This window comes from Beta vulgaris, chromosome 6 (assembly GCF_026745355.1).
Source record: "Beta vulgaris subsp. vulgaris cultivar EL10 chromosome 6, EL10.2, whole genome shotgun sequence".
NCBI lineage: Eukaryota > Viridiplantae > Streptophyta > Magnoliopsida > Caryophyllales > Amaranthaceae > Beta > Beta vulgaris.
Window position 1 is genome coordinate 27,051,162 of NC_079207.1, and position 12,371 is coordinate 27,063,532.

A 12,371-nucleotide genomic window follows, 5' to 3' on the forward strand; every position below is an offset into this window, starting at 1 on the left:
CTTATTTCTTACATACCGTATCATGCATCCTTTGGGAGTCTAAGTTTGCATCTTTGCAATATTAGTGCTTTTTCGTTTGAGTTGTTTGCACCTATCAGCTAACATCTTCTTATGTGGGTAGTCAGATTGCTTGTAGTTATTGTCCTACATACCGACTTTCTTTGCGACGACCGATGTATATAGATCAGTTCAGAACTACAGAGCGTTTAGAATCGTTGTCCATCCTAACACAGTATACTTTGAATTTTGGTTTCTTGAAAATTAGACAATATATGGGCTTCTATGGACACAAAATTGTTTTCCCCATCTAAGGATCTGATGATGAAACATATCGCGTCTTAATTGGTCCAATCCAAGGGGAAGGAGTATGAAAAGCCATCTCAAAACTATTTTGATATTGTGAAAGTTTATGTTTAATGACCCAAAATCGTGATTCAAAGCCTAGTTAATTATTCATGATAATTAATTGCATTTTGAGTCTATAAGTAAAGTTTTGAGCCCAATCATAATTAATTATTCATGATAATTAATTTTTTAATTTTAATAAATATTTTATAAAATATTTTTATAATTAAAATCGGACTTTTAACTCGTAAAATCAGATTTTCAAATTAAACAGATTAAAGAAAATCATTAAATCGTGTTTTATAAAAAGATTTCAAGACGCGTCAAAAACATGGCGGTGCGCCCAACGCACAGGGTTTAGCTGTTTCAGGCACACCAATCTGCACCTAACACGTGGCACTATATGTCACACAAAGTTGTGCGGCTGGTGCACTCCTCTGCGTGATGTGCAACCTTCTTTTCTATCTTTTTAAATATTTTCATATAAATACACACTAGTAGAAAAAACCCTACTTGCTGCGGTTAAAAAGTGCCCTATTGCTGCGGAATAGGGCGCGCAGCAATTAAGGGCGCAGCAATAGGTATTAATAATATTGCTGCGGTTTTAAACCGCAGCAATATTACGTAATATTGCTGCGGTTTTGAAAGCGTTTTAATGACCAAACCGCAGCAATATAAAATTGTGGTGAAATAAGGTGTCCCAAAAAGGTAATATTGCTGCGGTTCCTGGCCCAGAACCGCAGCAATAGGTACTGGTACAGGTAAAAAAAAAAATTTTTTTTTTTTTGAAATTTTGCAATTAAATTTGAAATATTAAAACCATACCACTAACCCATCCACAATCCATCGAATTCACATACAAAATGAAGATAAAATAACATGAATTTCATTAATATATAAAACTAAAAAAAACTAATTACATACATAATACAAAAAATCAAAAAGTAAAAACAAAAATAAGCAACTATTACAACTTAGACTAATTAAAAAAACAAAAATAAAAATAAGAAACTGATCTCTAAAATAACAAAAAAAAATCTAAAACCATATCTAAAAAACGACAAAAATAAAAATAAAATCCTAAAAATAAAAAAATCACAGATCTGGAAACGAAAAAAAAGAAAAAAAAAATCCAAAAAAAAGGTTCAGGCTCGCCAACAACACCGGAACCGGATTCATCACCAACACGAAAAAAATCGAACGAAATCTGGTTGAAATTCGCTCGCCTCTCGTCGATTCATCATCACCGGAACCGGATTCATCATCAACAACCAGATATTTCGATCTAAATTAAAATTAAAATAAAAAAAAATGAAAAATACATAAGTTTAAATTTAAAAGAAGAAAAAAAAAACTAAGAAGGCCTAGAGTTGAAGAACCGCCGAAGGCCAACTTCGGGCTCTGAACGGCCGACGAGGCGACGAAGGAGTTCGAAGAACCGGCCATCCATGTCGAGGAACTGCTACAGACGGCGGTGTTGATGAAGCGAAATGCATATTCGACGGTGTGGAAGGAGATCGACGAGGAGCATCGAAGGAGATCGACGAGGAGAGTTAGTTGTTCTTCGTCCCATTTCCAACGAAAGTGGAAAGAGAACGACGAGGGACGACCGTCGAAGGAGAACGACGAGGGACGACCGTTGAAGGAGAACGACGAGGGACGACCGTCGAAGGAGAAAGGAGAGGCGCTGAATGGAAAGATCAAATGAGAGAAAAAACCCTAACTAGCACGCCTTTTATATTTATTTTTAAAGATATTGCTGCGGTTTTTTCTCAAAAACCGCAGCAATATATTTTTATATTATTTTAATATATTGCTGCGGTTTTTGACAAAAACCGCAGCAATATATCTCGCTAAATAGTCAATGTTTTTTCAAAAAAATTCCTGTTGACCCATATTGCTGCGGTTTTCAGTCGAAACCGCAGCAATATATTTATTTTATATTTTATATTATTTTTTACGTGATATATTGCTGCGTATGGGTAAAACCGCAGCAATATTACCGCAGCAAATAGCATTTATTCTACTAGTGACATGAGGGTTTTCCAAATTAAAAAACACTTTTCACATTATGACTTTCACACCTTTGACACTTTAACGAAAACTTTCTACAAAACCTCCCTAAACACTCTCATACTTTTTAAACCTACAAACATAAACACTTATTTTTAAATAAAACACATACAAACAAACACTTTCAGACATTCATGTACACGCTCATATCTTCAGGTTTCACGATTGCTTGTCCACAAGGTTGTCAATCTCTCACACTCAAGCCACGGTATAATCTTGAGGGTACTTGAATAAATATTTTATTCTTATATTGAAGTTACCACTATTTCTTTCTTGATGTAGATCTTTAATGTAAAGGAAAAATGGAAACTTTAATCCCACCTTTGCTACTTCTGCTCAAAACAATCCTACCTCTTCGAAATTTGGAAACAATCCCACCTTCATACCCCATCCTTTCAAAATGAGCCTTTTACTGGTTTGGGAAATTGATAACTTGTTTTAGAAGGTGATTTGCCATGTGTCACCTTCTGATTGGTTTTTTTAAAATAAAGGAATTTTTTGAAAAAAAAAAAAAACAAGTTTTTGCCACTTCCTCCCCTGCCGGAGCTCCCATCCCCATTCCCTCTTCCCCAACCACCCTCCCCTGCCCTTCCTGCTGTCGGGGGGACCCCATCTCCTACCCTTCCCTCTTCCTCGATTACCTCCCCTTCCCTCTTCCCTTTTCCCGATTACCTCCCCTTCCCCAATTCCTCTTCCCCGATTCGTTCCCTACCGAACCCAACCTCACAGTCCATCCCGTTCTCACAACCAGACCATTTCCCTCCCGTTGACGACAACTAACCCCACCCCTAACCCTTTTCCCTAGTTTTGTTGGCTAGTTCCGGTGGCGGGTTGGTGGTCATGGGGTGGGGTGCGTGGGGATTTAAGGTGGTTGGTGTGGTAATTGGTGGTGTCTAGGTAGGGTAATGGTCAAATGAAAAGACAAGGGTGGGGTGAGAATCGGTCCAAAGGGCGGCCATGGGTTGTGGGGGTTAGTTGTTGTGGGGTCAATGGTTGTGGGAGTGGTGTTTTCGGGCTAAGGGTATGGGTTTCGAGGTGGAGGATTCCAGGAAGGGGTTTTGGTGTAGGTGTCACTAGTACAGAAAAGGCAATTTGCGTCGGATGTGAGGCGCCTATTTGCGTCGGACTTTGGTGCGACGCCAAAGCCCTCGACGCAAATGACTCAGAAATAATCTGCGTCGTATGCGAAAACGACGCAAATGGTTCAGCTATTTGCGTCGCACCTTGGGCTACGTGCGACGCAAATTCCTATTTTAATATTAAAAAAAATTAATTGTGCGTCACACCCTACACAATGTGCGACGCACATTCCTATTTTAATAAAAAAAAAATTCAGAACTAAGACAACCGAAATGACAATATTACTACTAAACTTCATAAATTTTCTCTTCATAATAATAACAAATCAATTCTCAAATCATGTTGCTTCAATGACAGTATTAATAAACGCAATGTAAAGAGAGCAATAAGACAATTTAGTTCTGCTAAATATTGAACATTCGAAGAAAAACAAAGAGGATTCTTGAATAGTAGAAGAAGCGAATTGAACAGGATAAACCAACAAAATTCATAATTTACAACTCCAACACAAAACAATAAAGCACAAAAATTCAATAATTTACAACTCGAACAATGAAAAAATCAGATATTAACACAACGAGATTTAGAGTAGAGAGATGCGAAGTCGAAACAAAACGAACGTTTCTTCAATTTCCTTCCATTTCAGACGAAGAGAACTTCGTTCCAGATAAACCAAAAACAGATCTGCAAATGAAAATAAGAAAAAAAAATCAATAAAAAATCAGATATAAAAAGTAAAAAAACAGAACATAATTTCAGATGTACAAAACTCGAAACAATGAAAAAATTAGATCTAAACAACGTAAAATGAAAAAACGAAAGGAAAAAATTGTAGATCTGAAAACATGAAAAAATGAAACAACGAAATTGTAGATTTAAACAATGAAAAAAATTAGATTTTAAACAATGAAAAAATGAAACAACGAAATTGTAGATCTAAAAAAACGAACCTGTGAATAGCGACTTCAGATGCGAATAAATGACTCTTGCATCTCTTGTTAATTAGCCAATCTTTGTTGTATTTTGCTGGTAAATCGTACACATATATCTTCAATCCTTCAAACAAATCTTCAAAACAACAAATGAAAATAAAATTGCGTCGCACAATGGGTCGGTACGAGTTAGGAGATCTGAGTTAATCTTTGTTGTATTTTGATGGAGGAATTAGGAGAATGGTCAGAGTTAATGAAAGAGAGGAGGAGATCTGAGAGAGAGAGAGAGAGAGGAGTAGTGAGAGAGAGAGAGAGGAGTTGGATCTGAGAGAGAGAATGTATTCTGCGGAGTTGGAGAGAGAGAGGAGTTGGAGAGAGAATTAGGGTTGGATCTGAGGAGGAGCAAGTATAACACGCTACACGCGTATAGTTGGATTGGGCTTTTAATGTGCGTCGCACAATGGGTCGGTACGACGCGCATAGCTTCTGTTATGTGCGTCGCACCATGGGCTTCATGCGACGCACATAGTTATTTTGCGTCACACGTTAGTTAGATACGACGCACATAGGTTGTCTTTTGCGACATTTCCTTATAACATGCGACGCAAATAGGTTTTTTGCGTCACTTCCGTGTCTGTGCGACGCAAATCAGGGGACGCAAATCGTCCTTTTTCTACTAGTGTGTTATGATGGTGTGGAGGCGGCAGGGGGTGGTGGTGGTGCCCATGGTGGTGATGGAGGGGCCGCCATGAAAGAAGAATGTAAGGTGGGAAGAGAGAGATTAAAGGACAAACAAAAAATATAAGTTGTTAAATTGCTTAGAGGTAAAGGCTCATTTTGAGAAGATGAGGTATATTATGGAAGGATTGTTTCCAGATTTTGGAAGAGGTGGGATTGTATTGAGCAGAAGTGGCAAAGGTGGGATTATTAGTTTCCATTTTTCCTAACATAAAAACGTTCTTTTTGTACATTCTAACCCTTTTCTTTATTTTACATATATGTTGCTATATGATTGTCCTGTTAATGCATTCATCACATCACATGTTATTATTGCTAATCAAAACCTAAAGAAATGTTCTAATATTAATATACTAATTCGAGCAACCTGCTAGGTTTCGTATAATTTGATTGGTTAATACCATATCACTAAAAAAACTATTTTTATGTGTTTCATGAGCTAACCTAGACGAATCTATTTTTAGTGTGTATGAAAATATTCTCTCGTATTATTTTGCATAATACATGACGTGAATCAATATTTAGTAGAGACCAGCAATGAGCGAATGTGGTTTCTAACCATGTTCGTACCCTCACCCTCGAACTAAATTTTGTTTCATTGACCATCTATGGAGCCAATACGGGGAAATTTAAATTTCAAATGTCCCTAATTTGTCGCTTTATTTTGATTTTTCAATATCAAATTACGTTTATGAGTCTTTCTTTAAAGACTTGTTGACGACTTCTTTCAAATCAAATCATTTTCAATACAAAATTTTACAATGAGTTACTCAAATACGATCTCATCCCGCATATGCGAATGGAAACACGCTCGCAGGAAGACAATTGGTCTTTTGCTTATCCAATTAGTGAATTCATTAGTCCTCATCCTAATTTTACCCCTTTGAAAGTTAAAGATGTCATGGTGGACCAAATTGGCTGGAACAGGCAGCTCCATATTATTTCGTTACTCCCAAACATGGTTTCTTGCATTGAGGCGATCTATATTCCTGCTCATCAAACTTCTGACAAATAATTTTGGCGAATCTCTACGAATAGCCTCTTCTCGCTGAGATCATCGGCTCATTTTTTGTACGGTATAGAGTGATTGCCTGATTGGAGAGGGTATATTTCTCTTGGATTTAGGATATTAATGTTCCTACTAAAGTAAGTTCTTTTCTCTGGAAAATTTCCCTGAAGGGTCTCTCAACCAAGGATCGATTGAAAAAAAAAGCCATATTTTTAGCCCTCTACATTGTGTGCTTTGTGATTCGACTTGAGAGGCGATGATTTATTTATTCTCCTAGTGTTTTTTATGCTAGATACTTATAATATCCTCATTTCTATAGGTTCGTAGCCTATTTATTCTCCTAGTGATTCGACTCGAGAGACGATGATTGAAGAATAGAGTTGGTTTAGATAGTATGGCTGTCATTCCCATTTTCTGGTTGTTTATCTGGTTTGTGCATAATCAATTGATGTTTAAGGATGACCGTCATTCGGCTTTTGTCACAGAAAAAGAAAATTCTAGATGGATTTGAAACGTGCTCAGTATTTTGATCAAAACTCCTTATTCCTTCTTTTCTAGCCAGTAAGTGTTCTTCTAATATTCCTACTCCTAAGCGGTTTGCTTCCCCCCCCCCCCCATGTTTCTAGGATGGGAGAGCAGCGAGTGGTTTCATTATTAGCAATAAGTCTTGTGATGTGATCTATGTTGGGGCTAATTTAGTTAATTATAACCTTTCCATCCTTTAAACAGAGGCTTGGGCTGCTAGATAAGACATTCTCTATGCTCTTAGTCTTAACCTTGATAGAATCTGTGGCGCACATGGAAGTTTTGACGGGCCCGAATAGTATCATGAAATTGTATTTTCATTGATAATTATTTGTACAAGTGTGTTTGTGAGAGCTCATGTCTCCCATTCGCCTTGGTAGAACCCTTTGTTTCTACCTTTCCTAATGTCTTGTGTGGAGCTCTCTTGTTTGGCTCACCTTTCAACTCATGCACATACAACACATATTTATAGTTGTTGTAGTTCTAGTTTCTAGATTTCTCTACACTTGTCTAATATATTTGATTTATACAAGATGTTTCTAGATACATCAGTTCATGTTTCATTACACATCTAAATTTTTATAGATTAATCTCTAACACTTTCTAGAATAATTCTTGAAGGGAATTTAGTCAAGTTATTTAGGCCTCGTCTAGGAAGATTGTGGCTCCTTGTTGTATTGACTATATTATTACTAATGTAGGTAACAGGTGTTTTGGTAAGTTAGCATTTGATACATTGGAGGAGATAGAAATAAGGCTTCGGATTTTACGGCTTCTAAGGGGGCACTTTTATAGTAGTCCAACAATTTTTCTCCCGCCGTAAGATTTTGATTTTCATTATTTTTTCCTTTTGGTCCGAAAGGATGTTTTAGGTTGACCTCCTCGATAGGTGGTTAGCCTAACTTTTTTCTCTCCTTGGTAAAAAAGAAGAAGGTATAGGTTGAATATTTTTAAATGCTTTCAACACCTCCTATGTTTATTTCCGCTAATCAAATACCTAAACAATGTTCCAATATTAAAGTCAGATAATTTGGATAATTGGATTAGGTTCCTAGAAATTAGATTGCTTACTAAACATATCACTAAAAGTTTAGATTTTTACTTGTAATAAAGCAACATAGATTAATTTCTAAATTTTTTGATGGGAATAATCACACCTTTTAACGATCCTCCCAAAACAGTCCTACCTTCCATAAATTTGGGAATAATCGCACCTTTGTGAGACATTCGTCAAAAATAGGCCTTTTTACTGGCCACCGGTTCAAAAAGGTGATGGCTCACATTGTATTTTTTTTTTATAAAAAAAATCCTCCCACCACCCTTCTCCCCCCCCCACTCGCAATAAAACCCCCACCCTACCCCTACAGGCAGACAACCACCGCCCACCCAAATCTTTGTCTCCGACCACTCCCTTCTCCCATGTCTCCGCCGCCCCTTCCCACAAAACGATTCTTTTTGAATTTCTAGAGTAGGGAGAAAGAGGAAGAAAGGAGAAAGAGGAAGAATAAGAAGGGATGGGGGTCTGCTGTGGAAGAGCGCGAAAGGGGGTGGGTCGCCGGGAAAGCGGGGGGGTTGAGGGGTTAGCGAGGGTAGGGGGTTTGCAGGGGGGAAGGGGTTGCAGGGGAGGAGGTTTGTATGGGAGGGGGGGTTTGCGGTGGAGGGGGTTTTGCGAGGGAAGGGGGTTTGCAGCGGAGGGGGTGGGGAACTGGTGGGGAGGGGCTATAGGGGTGGGGTGGTGGTGTTGGCAGGGGGTGAGGGATTTGGGTTTGTTGTGGGAGTGGGGGTGGGATTGCAGGGCTAGGGTGGCTAGGTGGTGGTAGATGTGTAGGAGAAGAAGTGGAGGAGGGAGAAAAGAGAAAACCTACATTTGCAGTTTACCAACAAGTAAGGGTCCATTTTGAGGAGACGCATCTTAAAGGTGAGATTATTCCCAAATTTATGAAAGGTGAAACTGTTTTGGGGGGGTCGTTCAAAGTTGGGATTAGTCCCATCAAAAAATCCTTAATTTTTAGAATTTGGAACATATTACTTGATTATTTATTAATTAATTTGCATAAAACTATACCCTGAATCGTATTGAGCATATGTGAATAATGGGCGAATTTGATTCTTAATCATATTTGTACCTTCATCCTTGAACTCAATTCATTGTTTCATTGATCAATTATGAAATCATAATGGGAAAATTTACATTGGATAAATCCCTAAGATATCCCTACAGTTTTCTAAATATACAATTAGATTTAGGAGTTTTCTTCTAAATACTTGTTGGTGACATTAAAAAGAAAAATCAAAACTAAAACTATTTACAATGAGATAGTCAAATACGTGCTAATACTACGTAACCATTAAAAATTTACACCTAATTTACACTCTATATTTTATCCTCTTAAACATTCCAACTCATGGTTTTCATGGATAATAACTGAAACATGCATAAATACATATCATGGCAACTAATTTAATTGATGGAGTGTAGAGATGACAATTATTCACGGGTGATTGTTTTATCCACCCACCCGCCCCGAATAAATGGGTGGTCACCCACGGTGATGCGGGTGATGGATGGATTGGATGGTGGGTAGGGTCGGATATGGATGATATTTTTTGTACCCATCACCCGTTCTATCTATCCATCCACTAATATCAAATATATATATATATATATATACTGTCACATGTCATTTAAGATAATTAAAAAAATAATTTTTCAAGGGATAATTAGTGTGTAATAAGATTGATATTTTTGTCTTTTTATTGTTAATCTATGAGACTATGATTGTTTTTCATGTACTAATTTCTTTAAAATTGTTAAATCTAAAAAATAGTTTTTGTTCATAGTATCACCCGTTTCTCACTTGTTCCACCCGCAGGATGATTGATGGAGCGGATATGGGTGAAATTTTGGCGAGTGATGGATGGTATGGATAGAGTTTTGGGTCGCGGGTGATGGGGCGGATGGAGCTTCACCCGATCCATCTCCAATCCATTGCCATCCCTAATAGAGTGTAACAAAGTTCGGTTTAAATGGATACCACACAGGTTCATTATTTGAATAACATGAATTGAATGGTCAAGAGACCTAAGAAGTTTAGATACCTTATCCTTAATATATATAACCTATCTATTATCTATAGAGTAAAGAATACAGTAAAATTCTCACTTTCGATTTCAAAAACATTAAGTAATGACCACGGTTAATCAACTTCTTCGCAGTTTACATTGCTTAGTGAGTTGGGAGATGCAATATAAAAATCAGGAAAAAAGAGGGGGCTCTAGGCCCGGACGACACTTCGGCTTTGTTAGACACACGCATGGCTGCATTGGTCCCAACTTTTGGCTTTCAACTTTACAAACTTTTAGTATTTTACCCTTTTCTTTAAGAGCCTCTTTCAAAGATTTGATTATAGCTTATCTACCACTACCATAGTCCACAGTTCCACATACACCACAAGACGAGCCTTTTTACTTGAGAATTCATGATGACATCAGTCCCACTCTGTCATGACGTCTAATTCGTTCAATTTGTCATTATCTAGAATGTGTTAGAATCCCGCTTCAAAAGTTCCAGTCCAATGTCAAATTTTAGAATTTTTAAGTGGGTAAGTTACAAGAAAAAAGTTGCAGGAGTTATCACTCAACAAAAATCATAGGTACCGAAAAATAGAATATAACTCATTTCAGTATTTCACCATGTGTTCGATTATACCAGGAGAGACAAAGAGTTAGAGAGAAAAAGAGAAAAAGAGAAAAAGAGAAAACTCAGAAAAAAAAGCCTTCATTAATTTTAAAATAGTGACCCTAGTTAAACAAAATTTCCCCAATTCAATTTTTCCAATCTGTTCGCATCCAAGCTCGCCAAATTCTCCCTGGTTTGTTTCATTAATGGCCTAATTTTGGTCTTGGTAGTAACTATCGGAATCCAGTTCTCTACAAAAAATCCCCCCAAATGGAGATTATAATTTCACAAAAAATTTCCTCAATTTCAAGAAATACCAAATTGATGAGAATAAATTGTCTCATTTCCTAGATGTTTTAGAAATCTTGTTTGCATCTGATTTAGAAATCTCGTTACAATCGTTAGACTGGATTGAAGGATTCATGTTTCTTCCATTCAAGTTCAAATTAGATGTTCACGCTAGGGTTTCTAGGTTCTGTGTGTATATTTTTGTTGGATTTGATGTCCCGCTGGCTGGTGCATTGCTTGATTGGGATGTTTGCGTTCTAGTTTCTTTGCTTACCGTTGATGGTAAGGTGGTGATAATGATTAACATCTTTGCTTCCCATTCTCCGCGTCATGTCTAGTGCGTTATTGTGGGGTCAGCCTTTCAACACTGCTTATTGGTGATTTCACCAATCAAAATTTTAAAATCAAGCCGTAGATGTTTCCATCATAATTTTTTTTAGGATGAGTTGATTTCTTATCTCAGTTGGTTAAGTAGTCCGCTTATTATATTGGGTGACTCTAATGAGCTTAGCTAGTTTTCATCTCGATAAGTTGGGAGGATAAAAATTTAGATTCTCTAGATTAACATATATGAACATGTTATTTGGTTCAGCAGAGTGTATAGAATTACCATTTAAGTGTAATTTTTATAAGTGGCGGGAAAAAAATCTCATGGCCCTAATAATATTCTCGAGCGATTAGATAAATGCATTTTGATTGTTTGATTAAAAACATGGTGTACTCAATTTCAAGGATCTCATATGTATTGATTTACCATAAAACGTAAGCTCCTTAATGAAAAAGCGAAATTATGGTTAACAAATCGTTTCCAAAACATTTTTAGATAACTTAGGATACTGGAAGAAAAGTTAAAGTCTATCCAAAGTGACTTAGAAAATAATGAGAGTTGTCCATTTCTAATAGGTTTCCAAAAATAATTTTGTTGGCAAAGCAAAGTAAGTTACTACATTTTCAAGGTTTGCATTGGAAGGTAAAAGCAAAATCAAAACATATTAAGTTTAGTGATACTAATACTAAATATTATCATACTTGTGCTTCTATTAGGAGAAATCGGAATTCAATTTAAACAATTCGAGATCCTTAAAATAACCCTATTACTCACACTAAGAGTATTGAAGTATGTATTACTAGCGCTTTTATGCAATGACTTTTGGCTCTGATTTTGAATTGTTGGATGAAATAGTCTCAGATGAGGACTAATTATATTTAATGTATGGATATAACTTTTGAGGAAGTTAGAATTGCTTCTTTTGATTTAGCACCTGATAAAACTCCTAGGCTAGATGGTTATCCACAATTCTGTTTTTAAAAATATTGGTCTTCAGTTGGTAAATTAGTTTTTAGAGTCGTTAAGACTTTTTTGTATTTAGGCAAGATTCTAAAGGATATGTATCATACTTCTTACATTAGTACCAAAGATTGATAATCTCTCTAATCTTAACCATATTCGGCCGATTAGTCTTTGTTCCACAATTTTCAAGATTATATCTAAAATCATGGCTAATAGGTAAAAGGTTGTTATGGGTAAGAATATTCATCCTTTGCAGGGTGCTTTTGTTCCTGAAAAGGTTAATACAAGATAATGTTTTGCTGGCTCATGAAGTTTTTCATCTTATTAAAATAAAAAAGGCCTAGAAGGTGGGATAGCTGTGAAATTAGATATGAAAATAGCATAATCGTTTAGAGTGGAATTTCGTTTTTA